Source organism: Rhinoderma darwinii, chromosome 11, assembly GCF_050947455.1.
Source record: "Rhinoderma darwinii isolate aRhiDar2 chromosome 11, aRhiDar2.hap1, whole genome shotgun sequence".
NCBI lineage: Eukaryota > Metazoa > Chordata > Amphibia > Anura > Rhinodermatidae > Rhinoderma > Rhinoderma darwinii.
Window position 1 is genome coordinate 74,697,254 of NC_134697.1, and position 22,990 is coordinate 74,720,243.

Consider the following 22,990-nt stretch of genomic DNA (forward strand, 5'->3'; position numbering starts at 1 on the left):
CAATAAGTTCTGTAAAAAACCTGTGGGGTAAAACTGCTCACTCTACCCCTAGATAATTCCCTCATGGGGTGTAGTTTCCAAAATGGGGTCACTTGTTGGGGGTTTCCACTGTTTTGTCCCCTCAGGAGCTTTGCAAATGCGACATGGCCTCCGCAAAGCATTCCTGCTAAATTTGAGTTCCAAAAGCCAAATGGCGCACTTTCCCTTCTCAGCCTCGCCGTGTGTCCAAACAGCCGTTTATTACCACATGTGGGGTATTGTTTTACTCGGGAGAAATTTCTTTACAAATTTTATGGTGCTTTTTCTCCTTTAGTCCTTGTGGAAATGAAAAAAAATTAGCTAAACCTACATTTTATTTGAAAAAATGTAGATTTTCATTTTCACAGCCTACTTGCAAAAATTTCTGCAAAAAACCTGTGGGGTCAAAATGCTCACTATACCCTAGATAATTTCCTCAAAGGGTATAGTTTCCAAAATGGGGTCACTTGTTGGGGGTTTCCACTGTTTTGTCACCTCTGGGGCTTTGCAAATGCGACAGCTCTACAAATGTTGTGGTGCTTTTTCTACTTTAGTTCTCTTGGAAATGAAAAAAAATTAGCTAAACCTACATTTTATTTGAAAAAATGTAGATTATCATTTTCATGACCTAGTTCCAAAAATTTTTGCAAAAAAACTGGCCGGTCAAAATGCTTGCTACACACCTAGATAAATTCCTCGAGGGGTATAGTTTCCAAAATGGGGTCACTTGTTGGGGGTTTCCACTGTTTTGTCACCTCAGGGGCTTTGCAAATGTGACATGGCCTCCGCAAACCATTTCTGCTAAATTTGAGCTCCAAGAGCCAAATGGCGCACTTTCCATTCTAAGCCCTGCCGTGTGTCCAAACAACCGTTTATTACCACATGTGGGGTACTGTTTTACTCGGGAGAAATTGCTCTACAAATGCTGTGGTGCTTTTTCTACTTTAGTTCTTTTGGAAATGAAAAAAAATTAGCTAAACCTACATTTTATTTGAAAAAATTTAGATTTTCATTTTCATGGCCTAGTTCCAAAAATTTTTGCAAAAAAACTGGCCGGTCAAAATGCTTGCTACACCCCTAGATAAATTCTTCGAGGGGTGTAGTTTCCCAAATGGGGTCACTTTTGGGGGGTTTCCACTATTTTGGTTCCACTAGACCTGTTCAAAGCTGACATGGTGCCTAAAATATATTCTAATAAAAAGGAGGCCCAAAATCCACTAGGTGCTCCTTTGCTTCTGAGGTCGGTGCTTCAGTCCAGTAGCACGCTACGGCCACATGTGGGATATTTCCTAAAACTGCAGAACCTGGGCAATAAATATTGAGTTGCATTTCTTGGGTAAAACCTTCTGTGGTACAAAAAAAATGGATTCAAAATGAATTTCTGGAAAAAAATAATGAACTTTGTAAATTTCACCTCTACTTTGCCTTAATTCCTGCGCAATGTCTAAAGGGTTAAGAAACTTTCTAAATGCTGTTTTGAATACTTTGAGGGGTGCAGTTTTTAAAATGGGGTGACTTATTGGCGGTTTCTAATATCTAAGGACCTCAAAGCCACTTCACAACTGAACTGGCCCCTGTAAAAATAGCATTTTGAAATTTTCTTGAAAATGTGAGAAATTGCTGCTAAAGTTCTAAGCCTTGTAACGTCCTAGAAAAATAAAATGATGATCAAAAAACGATGCCAATCTAAAGTAGACATATGGGGGATGTTAGTTAGCAACATTTTTGTGTGGTATAACTGCCTGTCTTACAAGCAGATGCATTTAAATTGAGAAAAATGTTAATTTTTGCAATTTTTCGCTAAATTTTGGTGTTTTTCACAATAAATACTGAATGTATCGGGCAAATTTTGCCAGTAACATAAAGTCCAATGTGTCACGAGAAAACAATCTCAGAATCGCTTGGATAGGTAAAAGCATTCCGGAGTTATTACCACATAAATTGAAACATGTCAGATTTGAAAAATGAGGCTCTGTCAGGAAGGTCAAAAGTGGCCAAAGAGGGAAGGGGTTAACAGTGGAAACAAAAAAATCCGAGAGGTCCTTGATAAACATTGGTACATTTTGAGAAATGATCCTTTTTTAAAAACTGAATTACCGGATAGACCCACCATTACCTATAGACGATCAAAATCTCTTAAAAATATTTTAGCACCTAGCAAACTGAAAAATCCCATGGTACCTGTTTCCATTTTGCTTCCTAGAATTTTAGGCTCTTACAAATGTGGCCGACAGCGATGTATGTGCTGCACCAATATCACTCACAAGGCCTCCACCTACACATCCACAACGACTAAAGAATCCTTTAAGATCAATAGCTTTCTGAACTGTGGAAGCTCTTTCGTTATATATTTGTTGGAATGTCCGTGTCATCTCCAATACATTGGCCGTACTACGCAATGTTTGCGGACCAGGATTAACAACCATAGATTCAACATAAATACTGGTTTTTTAAAACATAGTGTCTCTCGACACTTCTCCACTACACACAATAGTCAGTTTAGTAGTTTGCTCATTACACCTATAGAGCAAATTCCGCTCAATATCACTAATCGATTCAGCAAACTTAAACAACGTGAAAATTACTGGATTTTTAAAATGAAAACTCTCCAACCTGATGGCCTCAATGATGTCTCTGAGTCCACTCTGGATTAGTAAATATCTCAATTACTAATATAGTATATTCTTATTCTTTTCATTTATTGATTTATGTTTCAGTTCATTATATGACATTACATTATATTATATCATGGCTATACTGTTTTCTGACCCGTACTGTTGGTTCAATACATTTGTGCAACTTTGTGTTATGTATCATTAGTGTTTCATCTTCATATCTTTGCTTATTTTAAGTTTCTCTCGCATCATTAGTGGTTTTTCCGTTATAGGCACATTCATGTTTTCTTTGGAATATATTCATGACATATGTCCTTGGCCATCATTAGTATTAATAGTACATACTGTTAATTACTACTTACCGTCCTTTACAATTGTACATTTCATCATTTAGCCTCTTGTCTCTTCATCATTTTTCATCTTTATTATTTCATTCTTTACTTATTACCATTTACCGGCTGCCGACTTTAATATCGGCTTTATAGCGTATCATTATACCATACCAGATTCATTTGTTCACCAATTTCATATACATTATTCATATACATTATTGTTACTCTCATTCTCTCAGTAATGTTCACATTTATGTTTTTGCATTCTAAATTTATACATAGGACATCTCTTTCTTCTAAATTCGTTGAGCCGTTATTTATGTTTTACCGGCTTTTGCCGACTCAGTTCTTTAGAGTGTATAAGGATAAATTTTTATTTGCCTCTCTGACATTCCTGATTATTGTGCCAATATGCTGACCATTTATATATTTTACATATTTTATTATATTCTTATACTGTTTATAATTGTTTTATATCTTGCATTTACACCAGCACCTATTTTTATCCGTTTATTTCACGGACAGCCCCTCATTTAGTTCTGCATTCCTTGCGATTTATTCTGTGCCACTAGTTTCATTGTTCTTATATCGTTTCCTAGTATATGAATTTTATCTTTCCTTTTTTATCATTTTGATTATGTTTATTATGTGTTGTTCATTGTTATCTGTCATGTTCTAACCTTTGAACTCTGACGTCACTAGAACGCCCTGCCCTCGTTCACATTGGCGGGTTTTTTCCAACTTTAAGATTCTATTTAAACAGTGATTTTTGTGCTCTCTTTCATGACCTGATGAAGATGCCGGTACGGCATTGAAACGCGTAGTCATATTACCAATAAATTTTATTCAATTATCATCATTCTATCATTGATTTATCATCATCATTCCGAAGTTGTCACTTCGGTCTCATCCGTGTGCAGCAGCGCCCTTGCAGACTCTTTTTTCCAGCTCACCCAGCATAGCATTTGCGGTCGTTCATCTTGAATCACCGGCCTCGAGTCCCGGCAGCAGCAGCACCTTATCTTTCCATCGCTTATTTTTCATTGCTTCAAGGTGAGCATCACTCTTCTTAAATTATCCATTCTCATTTGGGTAACCTGCACTATGTGGCGCCGTGTTTCGTTTTCTCTCATTCCTTCAGTGAAGGAATTTATGGCAGTCATATGGACTCAAGGTGTTGGCTTTGAGGCAAGAAAAATGCTGTAGCCGAGAAGAAAACTTCTTCCAGATACTTGAAAAGAGCGAATTAATGGAAAATGTCCTGGCTACAAGGAAGATAGAGAACTGTTTCTGAAAGCCCTTTCTCTTTTAGATAGGATTCTTCAGAAACCAGATGTAGTCTGTCCCGGAACAGACCTATCTAACAATAAACCTGTGTGGAGGGACATTCTCCAGTATTCTAACCTCGAAATACGTAACAAGATGGAGAACCAGACCCTTCAGGGCCAGAAAGGAGGCAGTAGAATTACAGTTGACTTCTCTAACATATCTAGGCCCAAACTCTGTTTAGAAGACACATCGGAAGAAAAATGTAGCGATAGTGGTTCTTCCTGCTGACTGAGAACGGAGCTATTAGGCCTGGAGTTGGATCGGTTCAGGTAGCAAAAGTATTCTAATTTGCAATTCGACCTGGTGGCCATCAGATCTGAAGAATGTCCCATTTGTGTGTCAACTGCAGAAAATACTTAATGTTCAATTCCCATTCTCCAGGACATTTCCGAAGCAGAACATTCACAGATCCTCTGATGTACAAAGCACCTAGATCTAGAAAATTCAGTATCTTCTTGCACTCTTTCAGAAGTGATGAAGAGCCAATTTAATGGTCTTCAGCTCCTTCAGATTGGAAGAGAGTCATCTGTTCTTGTAATGGGTCCTTGAACCCCCACTGGAGGCATCCATAGAGATGACAACTTGGTCCAACGTTATAAAGCATCTCTCTATGGCAAGATTGTTGTCTATCAACCACCATTAAAGAGTATCTTGAATATAGGAACTTATCTGGAACCTTTTCTGGAGGTTGAGAGGGTTGCGATCCCAAACTGATAGGATCTTTTGCTGGAGTTCCCAGATGTGAGCCCTTGCCCAAGGCATGGCCTCAATGGATGCTGAGAAATGCCTTAACTCTCTCATAGGTGCTCTGATCAGGTGAATAATTACCTCGTTGACTGTAGCCATTTTGTCTGATGGAAGAAAAAGTGTCTGACTTACGGCATTTTATGACCAACTCCAAACGCTTCCTGGTACCTGAAACTAAGTTGGATTTCTTTAGATTGATTAGGAGACCCAGATTTTTCAGGAGCTCCATAGTAGAGTAGAGGTGAGACGGCAGGATCTTTGGACGATGCAATGGCTAACCAGTCGTCCAGATACAGAATAATCTGGCTCCCCTGGAGCCAAGGGCAGCAACTGCAGCAACAGCCACCTTCGTGAAGACTCTGGGAGTCAAAGATAGATCAAAAGGCATGGCCCTGAACGGCAGGTGAAGAATTGCTCCCTAATGTACAGCATCTAATATTATTAGGAATGTTTTGTATTCGTCTCTGATTGGTATCTGAAGATACGCAGCTGTTAAATCTAAAGACGCCATAAACTCTTCTGGCTTCAGGAACACTGTGACAGATCTTATTGTCTCTATTCTGAACTTTGTCTTCTTTAAAGATTCTCTGTCACGAGATTTTGCAACCCCTATCTCCTATTGCAGCAGATCGGCGCTGCAATGTAGATAAGAGTAACGTTTTTTTTTGTTTTTTTAAACGAGCATTTTTGGCCAAGTTATGACCATTTTTATATTTATGTAAATGAGGCTTTCTAAAGTACAACTGGGCGTGTTTAAAGTTAAAGTACAACTGGACGTGTATTGTGTATGTACATCTGGGCGTTTTTACTTCTTTTACTAGCTAGGCGTTGTGAATAGAAGTATCATCCACTTCTCTTCACAAAGCCCAGCTTCTGGCAGTGCACAGACACACAGCGTGTTCTCGAGAGATCACGCTGTGACATCACTCACTTCCTGCCCCAGGTCCTGCATCGTGTCGGACGAGCGAGGACACATCGGCACCAGAGGCTACAGTTGATTCTGTAGCAGCATCGGCGTTTGCAGGTAAGTCGATGTAGCTACTTACCTGCAAACACTGATGCTGCTGCAGAATCAACTGTGTCCTCGCTCGTCCGACACAATGCAGGACCTGGGGCAGGAAGTGAGTGACGTCACAACGTGATCTCTCGAGAACACGCTGTGTCTGTGCACTGCCAGAAGCTGGGCGTTGTGAAGAGAAGTGGATGATACTTCTATTCACAACGCCCAGCTAGTAAAAGAAGTAAAAACGCCCAGATGTACATACACAATACACGCCCAGTTGTACTTTAACTTTAAACACGCCCAGTTGTACTTTAGAAAGCCTCATTTACATAAATATAAAAATGGTCATAACTTGGCCAAAAATGCTCGTTTTTAAAAATAAAAAAAACGTTACTCTTATCTACATTGCAGCGCCGATCTGCTGCAATAGGAGATAGGGGTTGCAAAATCTGGTGACAGAGTCTCTTTAAGTGACAAATCAGGTAACGGAAATCTATGATTAGGCGTTGAGCCCCGCCAAGTTTGGGTACAGGAAAAACCCTCGAATATACCCCAAAAACCCTGTTTTTCCTGGGGTATCAACCCTAGAGCCTCTTTTAACATGAATTCTCTATCTGTAAACAATAGAAATGTAATAATTTTGCGCCTACAGTAGACAAACTTCTGGCATCAGAATTCCTGTGGGTAAGCAGCTGAGTAACACTGCACCTGCCAGGAATGAGGACAAAACAAAACACATATAGTGCTGGGCTTGCCTGTCTCTTATACTTCCTGTGAATGCAATTAATGAGCTAATGGCTGTTTTTTAATTTGTTTCCACTAGGTGGGCTGTCCTAATATGGGGATTAAGGAACAAAATATCCCTGTTATGCTGCCTTGGACTCGAGGAAATATATATACATATATATATATATATATATATATATATATATATATATATATATATATATATATATACACACACATTATAGGCCATACCAGTTAAGATAGTAATGAACAGGAAGCATCAAAATAAAATCACTGTCTAAACAAATGCATTTCAGAAGCATTTTAACTATAGATATTTAAAGCTAATTGCTTTTACATGTCATGATGGGTCCTTGTTTGTTTATTTCTGGTTATACTTGTAAATCAATAATTCAAAGCTTCAAGCCTTCTATATGACTAAAAGCAATTTATTTAGCTATGCCATCCCAAGAGATCTTATCTTTCTGTGGATATAATGTGCATAAGATAATAATAGCCAGAAAAAAGAACAGATTTAATATATAGTGTTATTTTTTTCTTGTGTGAGCGGTCTGAGTCCTATAACCAAATTAGGGAATTTTCCAGGTAGAAAATTTATTTTAATGAAAATTTTCAAGAAGATATCATGGCATATGGGATGGTAATTAATTAATTAAGTATTCCAGTTTTTAGCAAATTAAGCTTGTTTATTACAAAATGAAAACCTATACAAGTTTAAAATATTTTATCAATTTCTCCCTCTTTTCAAGATCTCTACTTGTAGTCCTTAAATTTGGAAATTTCATTGTTTCCACATTCATATCTTTTTAATTGCAATATGTTAAAAAAATACATAAATCCAGTTACAGAATGTATATTCAGCATTTTACCCCTTTTCTATACATCAAACACTATCTAAGTAACCCAGACAAAAACCACCTGCCACCCCATATGAGCAGTATAAGTGTTGGGGAGACCCATCTATTTTGTGATCATAGATGTATTCATTTTCCCTAGTTATTCACAGTTTTAGTTAAATATCCCCATCCTTTATGTCAGGATCAATTGTGATTACTCACTCCTTTAATCCATGGGTCCCAAATCTTATGAAAAAAATATATTTTTCCTCTATTAATATATGTCCGTTTTTCAAAAAAGTATTTAACAATTAATAGAATTTTTCCATGTTGCATCTGTTGGTGGATTGACATTTTTGTAGCCTTTAGTTATCAATTCCCTGGATATAAAGGGGGCACTTGGAGTAAAGTGTGACACATTGACTAAGAGGCAAACAGGTTACAGTGATACAAATGAATGGTTAGCCTGGATGAGATACACTGCAATCCAAAATAATAGAACTAACTGTATTGCTTGTGCAAAAGCTAGGCCACATCTGGCTACAATACCTTTCAGGCTATCAGATAAGGAGAACGCACAAGGTCTGCAATGCGTGTTATCTTTATATGCATCATATAATCCAGGTGATCAATTATGTAAGACATTCTTTTTATTGTACCCACCTGTGGGGAGAGATGAAATCCCTCAATTAGTAGTGGCTTACCAAGGCAACTACACCTTCTTTCTGAGCAATGGGCAAGGTAAGAAAGTAGGGAACCTCACTGAAGAGTTTTGTGACCGATGATGGTAATTACTCCTCTAATTGGTTGACCAACCAGACAAGGGCAAGGACTGATCTCTGGTGGCTATGTGGAGACAGGAAGGCCAAGTGGCAGGGAAGCTGTACTCTGGTTCAGCTTCTGATGCCATTCCAGTTGTTTTCAGCCCCTGAGTTTCAGAGAATGAGAAAAAGCCCTGGAGACTATCTGAATCGCTATAAGTGGTCTATCCCTGGAGGTTCTTTTGACCATAGAATATACATAGATGGAATAGGAGTACCCCGAGGGCTGCCAAATGAGTTTAAGGCCCGAAATCAGATTGCATCAGGCTTCGAGTCTGTGCTTTTCTGGTGGTCTACGATAAATAAAAATGTCGACTGTATTAATTATATTTCTCACAATCAACAGAGATTTGTTAATTATACCAGCGATGCAATAAAGGGCATTGCAGATCAGTTGGGACCTACATCTTTAATGACATGGTAAAATAGAATGGCCCTGGATATGTTACTAGCAGGAAAAGGGGGTGTTTGCAAAATGTTTGTATCTTCTGTTGTACTTTTATTCCCAAAAATACAGCTCCTGATGGCAGTATTAACAAGGCATTGAAAGGACTCAATTCCCTGTCTGAAGAGTTAGCGGAAACTCTGGAATAAATGACATCTTCACCTCATGGATTGAGGGGTAGTCTGGAAAATGGACTGGCCTGGTAACCTCTGTACTCATGACCATTGCCGTTGTTGCCAGAATATTAACTGTTTGTTGGTGTTGTGCGATACCCTGCATAAGAGGATTGATCCAAAGGTTAATTGAGACCTCAGTAATAGAGATGAGCGTACCGGGACAACCGAACCCGGTTTCGGTCCGAACATCGTGAAAAGTTTGGTTCGCAGCGAATCCGAACTTCACCGGGTTCGGCCGACCACGTTTTGACCGAACCCGGCTTATGAGTCACTGATTTTCCGGTACGCGACGTCAGGAGATAGTCACTGTCCAGGGTGCTGAAAGAGTTAAGCGATCGTCAGTAACTGTTTCAGCACCCTGGACAGTGACTTCCGATCACAATATAGATCAACCTGTAAAAAAAATAGAAGTTCCTACTTACCGATAACTCCCTGCTTCTTCCTCCAGTCCGACCTCCCGGGATGACGATTCAGTCCAAGTGACCGCTGCAGCCAAACACAGGCCAATCACAGGCTGCAGCCAATCACAGGCCAATCCCAGGTTGCAGCGGTTACATGGACTGCCGCGTCATCCAGGGAGGTCGGGCTGGATGCCGAAAGAGGGACGCGTCACCAAGACAATGGCCGGGTAAGTATGAAATTATTTTACTTTCACTAGGGAAAGTGCTGTCCCTTCTCTCTGTCCTGCACTGATAGAGAGAAGGGAAGTACTTTCACCTCAATACGCAACGGCTAATCCGCATCAATTTACTGCAAATTTTAGGCAGAGCCACAACAGAATCTGCAACGCGGATTCTGTGCGGCATTGATGCGGACAGTTGCCCAAGAAATCCACCACGTCTGGGCATGCCCTAAAGCCTCATGCACACGAACGTATTTTTTCCCTCCCGTAAATACTGGCGTAAATACGGGTCCGGTGTCACACGTATTCGACCCGTTTTGTACTAGTATTTACAGACCCTTGCCCGTAAGTACGGTTCCGGTGTCACCAGTATTCCACCCGTATTTACGGGCACGTTTTCAATGCAAAATTGCACTGCACTAATCGGCAGCCCCTTCTCTCTATCAGTGCAGGATAGAGAGAAGGGGCAGCCCTTTCCGAGGTAAAAGTAAAAGAAATTCATACTTACCCTGCCGTTGCCTTGGTGACGCGTCCCTCTCTTGACATCCAACCCGACATCCCTGGATGACGCGGCAGTCCATGTGACCGCTGCAGCATGTGATTGGCCTATGATTGGCTGCAGCGGTCACATGGGCTGAAACGTCATCCAGGGATGTCGGGCCGGATGTCAAGAGAGGGACACGTCACCAAGGCAACGGTGACGCGTCCCTCTCTTGACATCCAGCGCGACATCCCTGGATGACGCGACAGTCCATGTGACCGCTGCAGCATGTGATTGGCCCGTGATTGGCTGCAGCGGTCACATTGGCTGAAACGTCATCCAGGGATGTCGGGCCGGATGTCGAGAGGGACGCGTCACCAAGGCAACGGCTGGGAGGCCGGACTGGAGGAAGAAGCAGGAAGTTCTCGGTAAGTACGAACGTCTTTTTTTGATCGGAATTCACATACAGCGTTGATGGCCACATTTAAAAGAGCCTAATAATTTAGGGAGCAAAGTGGAGCTAATAGTCGGTGGATTGCTCAGTCTACTTGGGGCCAAAATATTTTTAAGAGATTTAGAACGTCTGAACGTGACTACGGGTTTGATGGGCAATTCATTCTTAAGATAGGGATCACTAGTTAAAATGTGCCAATGCCTCTCTAGGATTTCCCTAATTTTCTTATTACCACTATTGAATGTGGTGATAAAATTATTACTAAAATTTTGGGCAGTCTTATTGACAACTTTTTCCTCAATACAAGATGCTTGGGTTAATAGGGCAGCTTTACGTCTAGCTCCTTTGATGAGGTTTTCCTACCACTTTGCTCCCTAAATTATTAGGCTCTTTTAAATGTGGCCATCAACGCTGTATGTGCTGTACTGTGATCACTCATAGAGCCACTAAATATACGTCAACAGTGACTGATGAATCTTTTAAAATTAATAATTTCCTTAATTGTGGGAGTTCATATATTGTTTATATGCTTGAATGCCCCTGTCGTTTGCAATATATAGGCCGCACTACTCAGTGCCTGCGAACCAGAATAAATAGTCATAGGTTCAATGTCACCTCTGGTTTTATGAAACATAGTGTTTCACGTCATTTTGCCTCCACTCATAACAATCATTTTAATGAAATAACGGTCACACCCATCGAACTAATCTCATCAAACACTGCAAATAGATTTAATAAACTCAAGCAGCGCGAAAACTATTGGATCTTTAAACTCAGGACTCTACAACCATATGGTCTAAATGATCTAACTGAATCTTCCCTAGATTAATTATCATTTATTAACAGTACATTTTGTCCATCCATTATCATTAATTTCTCTGCCCGTTCGTTTGGGTCCGTTTTTTCCTCACATTTGTGAGTGTTTTGCACTTCCTAGTTTCATGTACTCCTTTAAATTCGTTTGCCTCATAATTTTAGGTCATTTCTATGTAGCGGCATTTTTTCGCAATTAAATAAAGATTATTAGTGTTTTCCCTTCCTGCTCTTCATTTTCGTGATACCCTATTTTTCCAATTACTCCCTCACATTTAGGCTTTATTTTTTCCTTACCCAGCCCCCTGATGATCTATCTATATTTTGGTGTTCATGCAACCTGTTCCCTTTTACCCCGTTTTTTTATGTCTATTATCCGTTGATTTATTTTTGTACTGCATCTACATCATTGGATTCCGTAATTGTACATCATCGTATAATTGTATTTCATAATTGTATAGTATCTCATCATAACATCAGTTTCTAATGGTATCTTATTGTATCGCTATGTATATCATTTGCCCATTACAGTTTTCTATGCCCGTCTTTCTATCGACAAATGCGCTGTCTCTTCTGTTCATTTCACTTCTTCTCCATGGTATTATTATTTTTTCTACATATTTCGGTTTACATCATTTTGTCCTTCTTAATTATGTACACTCTTCCCAACATCCATTTGTATGTTAGTTATCAAACATCCATTTGGATGTTGTCTATTCCAAGTAATCATATTGCGGCACAGTTATTTATTTACTGTATATTTGGATCTTTTTTCGTTTTTCTTTTATATGTGGCATATATTATTCTTATTTCAACATTATGTGCATTTTATTATTGATTATCCCTTCTGCAATTTCGCATTTTTATACCCCATGTACCATTATTATCCTGTCGGCTATGTGCTTTCCTTTTATACAGTTGCGTATGTTTGACACTACTGCTGTCCATGGTCCTGACTGCTGTTTTACTATCTATTACCTCGTGTGAACTGTTACATTTCTTTTCATTCGTGACGTCATCTGAGAACTTTGACCCCAGTCACATTGGCGGGTTTTTTAATTGGTCAGTGTGTATTTAAACTGTGCAGATGTTTTATTTCTTTTATGGCCTGATGAAGATGCCGGTGCGGCATTGAAACGCGTAGCCCTGTTTCTAATAAATCACTTTTACTTGACACTTCGCTTGCTTATTGCTTCCCCGTGCAGCAGCGCCTTGGAGACTCAATTTTTTTCTGTATACCAGCATTACTTTTGCGGTCTTCCGTGGATCACCGGCACCGAGTCCTGGCAGCAGCAGCAGCATTTCTCTCCATCGTTCGTTGTCCTTTGATTCTAGGTGAGCACCTAATTGGACTTCGGGATTTTGCATCCTCTTACCTTTGGTAATCTACACTATGTGGCGCCGTGTTTTGTGTCTCTTTTCATTCTTACTTCATGTAATATACACTGAGCTATGCAGAGCTTCTCATGAAATGTTTAAGATGTTAAAGTGTTAAATATGTTTTTCTTACAAATTTTGGACAGTTGAAACTTCTCAATAAAGTCAGATAGAATTTAGGGAAGTTCAACTTTATCCCAGTTTCAGTTGTAAGTGTCAAAATATGCTATATGAAGCAAAACTGCATTAGAGACTGGTATTTTGTGTAAGATATTAACTGTTATGTGCAAAATGTCACCTGGTTGTGGTTAAAGCCTATATAAGCCAGAGTTTATGTAATGAAAGCAGACAACTACTGATTTTGTCTCCTTGTCGCAGGAAAAAAAATTAAGCTCTTAATGAGGTGAAAATTTGAATCATTTTTGATAAGCATCTAGAGCCCTTTTAGAAAATAGGCACCACATTTGCCCTGCGCCAGTCGCTTGGCACTATACCAGTCACTAGACAATCTCTAAATATTATGAAGAGGGGGTCAGAAATAACTGAACTAAGATATTTAAGAACTCTAGGGTGTAACCCATCTGGTACTGGGGCCTTGTGTACATTTATTTTATTTAATTTAGCTTGGACCGTATCTACATTGAACTAATTAAGTATATCAACTGATATATTAACAGCACAGGCACCGGCTATATATTGGCTGCTCTCTCTTACGTTTTTTCTCTGACCTTTTGAGATATTGCAACAGATAAACCTATAAGCTTCGGCTGCCTCCTACCCTCAGAATCCACAACTCTTTTCATGTCTCCCTCCAGGAACCAGTGGTCCTGAACAGTATGACTTCCAGTCCCGCAGTTGCTCCCAGTGGTTCATCTGATGTGTTTGAGGTGAGGGAGATCCTGAACTGCAAAAGGGAAGGAGGAAGGACTTTCTATTTGGTGGATTGGAGAGGGTTTGGCCCTGAGGAGAGATCCTGGGAGCCGAAACAGAATCTTAGTGCCCCTGCTCTCATTAAGACGTTTCTCTCTCACGCTTGCACCAAGAAGAGGAGCGTAAGATGGGGGATACAGTAGCATCCATGGCCGCGGACCGTCGCGTTTACTCACCCTCGGTGGCCGCAGCCATGGATCTGTGAGCGCTGGCTCGCATCTCCTTCCGAGGAGGCGCCAGTGCTCACTTCCGATCCGGTCCGCTGTGTCCAGTAGTATGCGCATATATGCTCGTGCCTGGCCTTAAAGGGCCAGCGCACGCACGTGGGAAATCATCATCAACTTGCCCATGATTTCCTGGACTATAAGAAGGGCCCTGCCCCTTTGTTCATTGCCTTAGCATTGTTCGTTTCCCCATGTCAATCTTGCAAATGGTGCCTTAGTGTTATACTGTTCCTGTTATTACTCATGCCCTGTTACCTGTAACATGTATCCCGTGCTGTGCTCTTGTTCCTGAGCCTGTTGATGTTGGAGTCGTGTCCTATTGCACCTGCTGTCGTCTGCCACGTCGAGTGTCTTCTGCCACGTCCTGTGTCTTCTGCCACATCCAGTGTCATCTGCCACGTCCAGTATTATCTGCCACGTCTGGCGCAACCTGCTGCACCTGCTGTCATCCGCCACGTCTGGCGTAACCTGCTGCACCCTCCTCATCTGTGCTAATGCCTCGGCCGCTGTCTGGACTATTCAGGTACCCTAGTGTGGGACTTTGTATTGCTTGGGTGCTCTGTTGTTTGGCCAGCTGCCTCCCCACTACGGCGGTGCAGCCTAGTGGGTCCACATACCCACAGATCATGACAGTTATCCTGTTCCCTGTGTTCCCGTGCCCTGCTACCTGTATCCTGAATCCCGAGCTGTGTTTTGTTCCTGAGCCTGTCTAGTGTCGGAGTCGTGTTGTGCCGCCTGCTGTTATACACCACATCTGGTGTCAACTGCCACCTCTGGTATCATCTGCCACATATTGCGCAACCTTCTACGCCTGCCGTTATACACCATGGCTGGTGTCAACTGTCACGCCTGGTATAATCCGCTACGTCTGGTGCAACCTGCCTCATCTAGCCCCATCCGTGCCAGATTCTCTGCCACTGTCTGGACTATGTCAGGTACCCTTGTGCTACAAACTTTTTGTATAGGCTTTGCATAGACTGTGACTTAGCCAGCTGCCACTCCACTATGGCAGAGCAGTCTAGTGGGTCCACATACCCCTAGATTGTGACAGTATGCTCAGACCATGGAACCAGCTGGCCAATCCAAGACTGCAGTTCAGGTGATACAAACAGATATGCGTGTCCTATATGCACGTCAGGATCAACTCCTCGTGGCTGTAAACTCCATCATTGCCTGACTGGATGAACCTCCTGCTCCCCTTCCGGATGCTGCTGCTGCCATTCCACTGCCTGTCACTGCTCCTGTCTGTTCCGGATCCACAGTTTCGTTGCCTCTTCCTCTCCGCTATGATTGTTACTCTAGAGCCTGTAGAAGTTTCATCAACGAATGTATCATTCATTTTAGACTCATCTCTTACTCTCTGATGAGGCCAAGGTAGCGTTCATCATTTCCCATCTCGCTGGCAAGGCCCTGGCATAGGTGAATCCCATCTTGGAACGTGATGGACCTGAATTCTCAGACCTAGCTTTATTCCTACAGAGTTTTCGTACTGCGTTCGAGGAGCCGGGCCGAAAATCCTCTGCAGCGGCCACTCTGCTAACCCTCAGAGGTTGTGCTATGTGGTCACGTTTCGCTCCCTCTTATGCCAACCTATATATGGGTGCTTTTGAGGAGCATCATATTTATGGCAACCTTGTTTATAAAAATAATATCATATTATAAACGTTATATCGATGATTTATTTTTTTATCTGGAAAGGGGATGCAAATAAGGCCCTTTTTTTCATGGAATCCTTAAACTGCAACCAATTTGGATTACACTTTACTCATAATTTTTCGGATACTTGAATTGACTTTTTTTGGTCTCACCATCAATAAAGACATCTATGGTCATTTTGTCACTAGGACACATTTTAAGACAGTCGATGTTAATAGCTACCTCAATTTCAATGGCGTTCATTATCCCCCCTGGTTGAGAAACATCCCCTTTGGCCAATTTAGGAGAATCAGAAAAAACTGTTCCAATGATAAACTTTTTAATTTAGAATGTGATATTTTAACCAAACGTTTAAAAGAAAAAAAAATCCAATTAGCTTGATAAAAGGTGCACATCTGAAAGCTGCTAGTTTAACCCAGGAGGACTGCATATTACCAGTCGTCAGGCCTATCAACACGGAAAAAATTAAACATAATTTTGTTATCACTTTTAACACTGGGAATAACCACATAAATTCCATTTTAAGCAAACACTGGTACATTTTAAAAAATGACCCGCATCTAAAAGACATATTACCAGACCGTCTAAAAATTACCTTTAGAAGATCACAAACCCTTAGAAACATCCTCGCTCCGAGCAAATTTTGTGACTTAAAACCTAACCCCCCAGTTTGTTCCCCTCTATACTTGGTTCTTTTAGTTGCGGCCACTCTCGATGTCTTTGCTGTACCAATATATCACATAGAATCACTTCCTACTCCTCTGCAGTAACTCAAGAAATTTTCAATATTAAATCCCTTCTAAATTGTGGGAGTGAATATGTTATCTACCTATTGACATGCCCCTGCAACCTACATTATATTGGTAGGACAACAAAACCACTACACTGCAGGATTAATAAGCACCATTTGAATGTAAGCAACGGCTTCCTGAAACAAAGTGTTCCAGACACTTTGCAAAAACACACAATTGTAACTTTCACACTATAGGAAAAAAAGAGAAGACAAAGTGCACATAGTGCATGAACCAGTAGTCTCAAAAAAATGAAAAACGATGGTCAATTATGCTGACCTTGTGGTGTAATACTGGGGGCATAACATCCAATAGAACGTGTCCAAGGATCCACCTAGGTGAACGGTTGCAGCCCAAATTCCGGTCGTAAAGCCGTGATAGCTTCGCTGTATATATTGGAGAAATAGAAGAGTGGAAAGCGGAATGATCGAGGGTGCAGCCGTGGTCAAACTATTTTTTAATTGTACAGATAAAACAACGACGACATGTTTCAAGGCCGTACTGGCCCCTTCATCAGGTTAAGTACAAGTGATACACGAGTTCATGATACATGCTGTTATATAACAAACTGAGGGGTTGGTAGTCACGACGACTAACGGGTCAGGAGTATAGGTCAAATGTTAAATTTCAAAAATGCAGTCTAGAGAGGAAGCGTTAAAAATGTTCCTGATAAAAAAGCAATGAATTGCATAATATAATATAAATATACAACATTATATTCTCATTAACCCCTTCCCGCATTTTCACGTACAGTTACTTGATGGGAAATGGTGTTTAAACGCATTTCCACGTAACGGTACGTGAAGGAGATAGAGCTGGCTCAGGAGCTGAGCCCGCACCATCACCGCCGGTATGCTACAGCTGGCACCCTGAGGTATCGGCCAAGCCTCTGATCCGGCCGATTAACCCCTCACATGCTGCGTACAATAGAGATCGCAGCATGTAAGGAGTTTATAGCCACCGTCACCCCAGCAATGTGATTTCTGGGTTGCCGGTGGCTGCAAAGGCGATCGGAGGCCTAATACTTACCTCCCGGTCTGCCAGCAATAAAATTATCCTATGCCCCGCTCGTCAGCGGGGCCCAAAAGGCTTCCGGTACCTAGTTCCGATTCCTGCCATTAACCCCTTCAATGCTGCATCTAATGCGATCGCTGCATCAAAGTGGTTTGTATCAAATTGGCAGCCTGCCATGCGATGGCAAGGCTGGCACCTGCTACTATTGCAACAGGAGGCCTAACAATGGCTTCCTATCTGCCATTACGGAAGCTGATTAGGCCCCGTCCAGAGGCGGAGCCTGATCGGCTTGCTGTCAGTGAATAACTGACAGTTCTAATACATTGCACTACATAGGTAGTGCAATGTATTAGAACATCAAACAAACAGTTGGATCTTCAAGTCTCCTAGTGGGACTAAAGAAAAGTGTAAAAAAAAGTTTAAAAAGGTAAACATAAAAGTTGTAAAAAATGCAATAAATGTTTCAAGTAATTACATAAAACACAATCGCTCTTTTTCCCTTATCAAGTCATTTATTATTGAAAAATAAAGCCATACATATTTTGTATCACCGTGTCCGTAACGACCTGAACTATACAAATATTATGTTATTTATTCCGCACAGTGAACGGCGTAAAAAAAAAATACCTAAACCCCATTATTATACCACCTGACTATGCCCCTTATATACTCCGCCCGGCTTACATGTACCCCTACATTACAAACGGGAACACCAGTAAGACTCCAAACAAAACTACTACCAAGTCCACGCTCCAAAAGCCAAATGGCGCTACCTCCCTTCTGAACGCTACAGCGTGCCCATACAGCAGTTTACTTCCACATATATGACATCTATGCGAGCATGCTTCCGTGGAGTACAGCAGAATACCTGCTGCTGAACTAAATATCGCTGGCATCCCTGGCCAGAGTGACCAAGCAACAGACCCCTGATGATGAGTATTGAAACGCGTTGGGTCGGTTGTGAATAGGAATTTTTTAGCATTGGGAACACTAGCATTGTTTGTATACCTCAACACTAGGAGCTTCCGGTGCGGTTATCACGGACTCTAGTGTGAATTAGGGTCAAGACTATTGTTATGCCCATTTTTCAAATGCTGATTCCGTATTGATATTCTTGTTGAACACTGAGCTATAGTAGGTTCACAATTGAATTAGAACTCAGAGTTTATTATTTAATACGTTTTTATACACACGGTGGGGCTTTTTCACAGTGGTGATTGTACCCCTGTTTTTAGAGAGTTATAAATAAATGTTATATTTTACTCATATATCACACCAGTGAATCACATATATGGCATCGCCTTACCCGGGAGTACCCTTTTAACAATTTTTGGGGTGTGTGTCTCCAGTGGCACAAGCATATCTAGGGAAAAATTTCAATTTTTACTTTGCACCTTCCGCAGCGCAATCATTCACAAATGGGATATTTCCGTACTCCAGAGAAGTTGCTTTACAAATGTTGTGGTTCTTTTATTCCTTTATTTGTTGAGAAAATGAAAAATTTGGAGCTAAAGCTAAGTCTTATTGGAAAAAAAAGGATTTTTTTTTATCTTCACTGCCCAATTCTAATAAAATCTATGAAACCCCTGTGAGGTCAAAATGCTCACTACACCCCTAGATGAATTCTTCAAGGGGTGTAGTTTCCTAAATGGAGTAAATTTTTTGGCGTTTTCACTGTTTTGGTCCCTCAGGGGCTTTGCAAATTCGACGTCGTGTCCGCAAACCATTCCTGCTAAATTTGAGCTCCAAAAGCCAAATGGTGCTCTTTCCCTTCTAAGCCCTGCCCTGTGTCCAAACAGACGTTTATGACCACATGTGGGTTATTGTTTTACTCGAGAGAAATTGATATGTAAATGTAGTGGTGCTTTTTCTCCTTTAGACCTTGCGGAAACTAGAAATAATTAGCTAAACCTACATTTTCTTTGAAGGAATGTAGATTTTCATTGTCACGGCCTACTTCCAATAATTTCTGCAAAAAACCTGCAGGATCAAAATGCTCACAATAACCCTAGATAATTTACTCAAGGGGTGTAGTTTCCAAAATGGGGTCACTTTTGGGGGATTTCCACTGTTTTGTCACCGCAAGAGCCTTTCAAACCTGACATGGTGGGTAAATTATTTTCTAATAAAAAGGAGGCCCCAAAATCCTCTAGGTGTTCCTTTGCTTCTGAGGCCTGTGCTTCAGTCCATAAGTGCTCTATGACCACATGTGGGTTATTTCTAAAAACTGCAGAATCTGGGCAATAGATATTGAGTTGAATTTCTCTGGTAAAACTTTCTGTGTTACAAAAAAAATAGATGAAACATGAATTTCTGAAAAAAAAAAAAAATATTTGAAAATTGCACCTCTACTTTGCCTTAATTTCTATGAAACGTCTAAAGGGTTAAGAAACTTTCTAAATGCTGTTTTGAATACTTTGAGGGTGAAGTTTTTAAAATGGGGTGACTTATTGGGGGTTTCTAATATATAAGGCCCTAAAATCCGCTTCACACCTGAACTGGCCCCTGTAAAAATAGCCTTTTAAAATTGTCTTGAAAATGTGAGAAATTGCTGTTAAATTTCTAAGCCGTGTAACAACCTAGAAAAATAAAAGGACGTACAAAAAACAATGCCAATCTAAAGTAGACATATGGGGGATGTTAATTAGCAACAATTTTGTGTGGTATTACTATCTGTCTTACAAGCAGATACATTTAAATTGAGAAAAATGGTAATTTTTGCAATTTTTCGCAAAATTTTGGTGTTTTTCACAATTTAATACTGAATGTATCGAGCAAATTTTGCCAGTAACATAAAATCCAATGTGTCACAAGAAAACAATCTCAGAATCGCTTGGATAGGTAAAAGCATTCCGAAGTTATTACCACATAAAGTGAAACATGTCAGATTTGAAAAAATTGGCTGTGTCCTTAAGGGGTTAAAAGTAGTATTTATACACAAAAATAATAAGTTTCGTAATAAAAATAGTAAACATATGTCCTTAGTGCTCTATGTAAAGAATAGACAATATTCATATGTCTTGTTGTAAATATAATTCGATAATTATGTATTGGATGATGTTACACGAGTACATGGTTGTCATGGTAATGTGACGCTAATGATACTAAGTGAACTAGGGAAGCCTGAAAGGCTCCATTCAGAACTGCATAGTACATCTCGTCAGAGGGGGAGCTGGAAAGGATATTTCAGAAGAGAAAAAAAAGGAGGAAAGAGCAATGGTAAAGAAAGAAGAAACAAGATATTGTAAGAGCCTCATGGGTAAGTGCCCGCTTATATATCAAATTTCTTTGTTGACTGTATATGATTTGTTAGTAGTCGATTTATTTACCTATTTATCTAAAAGCAAACGGTCGGTAGTATATCTCAACTAGATAAAAAGCGGGCCATTGGATATCATTAAAAATCTTGATCTCCGTGTATTAAGATATACATGTACATGATGGAGTATGTACACAGTATGCAAGATGTATTCAGAGTTGGAGATGATTTATTTATGTTAGGATTTCAATAAATTTCAAATAATAGTTCCTGTTATCTCATTTAAACCCGTTGGTGTTAGTGTCTTTAGTTTATAAATCCAGAAAATTTCCCGTTTACATGGGTATTGAAACGATCTGCTTGACTTTCATTTATATAGTCAATCGGAGTGATGATGAAACAATTAAAATCACTGTCGTGTACAAGGGTGCAATGTTTAGAAACACTGTGGGGGAGGAATTTCTTTTTACAATTGGACCTGTGATTATTGAGTTGGCAATGTAGGGGTTGGCTCGTCCTTCCCACATATTGAAGTCCACATTTAAAGTTCATTAAATAGATCACAAATTTTGACTGGCAATTCAAACTTTCCTCAATTCAATTTTTTTTCCAGTTTGTTGGGAATGGAATGTATCCGTTTTATTCGTATGGTTTGACAGCATAAGCATCTAATTTTTCCACATTTAAAGCTGCCTATCTTGTTTGATTGTATATTTTGATGTGTATCTCATTTGGAATTGCCCGTTGCTCTAGAGAGGTTGACACGACTGGGAGCCAAGATGTTTTTAATTGTTCTTGCTCTTCTAAAGGTGATTGCTGGTTTTGATGGTAAGATCGTTTGGAGAAAGGGATCAATTTGGAGGATGTGCCAATGTTTATTTAAAATTTCTCCTATTTTTTTTATAATCAAAATTATAATTATTGTATAATAAAATTAGAATTGAAATTCTTGTTATTTTTAGCCTCAACATATTTTTGTGGTTCTATTGTGGTTATCTTTTTTATTTGTTCACCGGTGATCGATCGTGGTAAACAATCCATTTGGGTGAGAATCTCAGTCTTTTTGTAAGCATCTGTTAAACGCGTATTGGTATAGCCTTTTTCTTTAAAATGTTTATATAAAAATCTGGCTTTGTTTTTTAAAATCTACTTTAATAGTAAAATTTTTCCTTATTCTTTTATACTGACTATAAGGTATATTTTTAAGCCATTTGGGATGGTGTCCACTGTCAAAATCTAAATAGCTGTTTGCGTCTACTTTTTTAACCCGTTCCCGACTTTTGACGTATCCATACGCCAAAGTCGGGTAGGGGAAGTATGGAGCGGGCTCATGGAGTAAACCCGCTTTATACGATGCCGGTGTCGGCAGTTTGTTACAGCCGACACCTCAGAGTAACTAGCGGCATCGCGCTCGAGCGCGATCCCGCTAGTGTAACTCGTTAAATGCTGCGGTCAACAGAGACCGCAGCATTTAAATCGTTAGGAGGAGGGGGGCGACCACCTCTAACAGCTCATCGCGCCCCCCACAATGCAATCGCGGGGGGCGATGGTTGCTATGTCTACCTGGGGGCCTGATGAAGGCCCCCAGGTCCGCCGTCTTTGTACACCTATTAAGCCCTGCCTCCGGCAGGGCTTAATAGTTACCTGTCAGAATCACGATATACTGCAATATATTAGTATTGCAGTATATCGTGCAATCGATCTAACAATCACTGGTTGAAGTCCCCTAGGGGGACTAATAAAAAAAGTAAAAATGAGTTAAATAAAGTTTTTTTTTTGTGTAAAAATAAAAATAAAAATTAAAAGTTAAAAAAAAAACATTTTCCCATTTTCCCCCTAGAGTATAATAAAAAAATAAATAAATAAAAATAATTGGTATCGCCGCGTCCGTAAAAGTCTTAACTATTGCAATATATCATTATTTAACCTGCACGGTGAACGCTGTAAAAAAAAAAGAAGATAAACGCCAGAATTTCTATTTTTTGGTCACCTAATCTCCCACAAAAAATTAAATAAAAAGTGATCAAACCGTCGCATTTACACCAAAATGGTATTATTAAAAACTACAGCTTATTCAGCAAAAAATAAGCCATCATACCACTTAATCGACGGAAAAATAAAAAAGTTGTGGCTCTCGTTGAGCGTTGTTGTCGTATTCCAAGTCTGTCTTGCAAATGGTCCCGTAGTGTTTCCTGCTTCCAGTGTTCCCTGTTCCTGTATCCTGTAACCTGTATCCTGTTCTAGTGCCGTGCTGTGCTGTATACCACGCCTGTCCTGCTTCTCCACGCCTGACGTCTGCC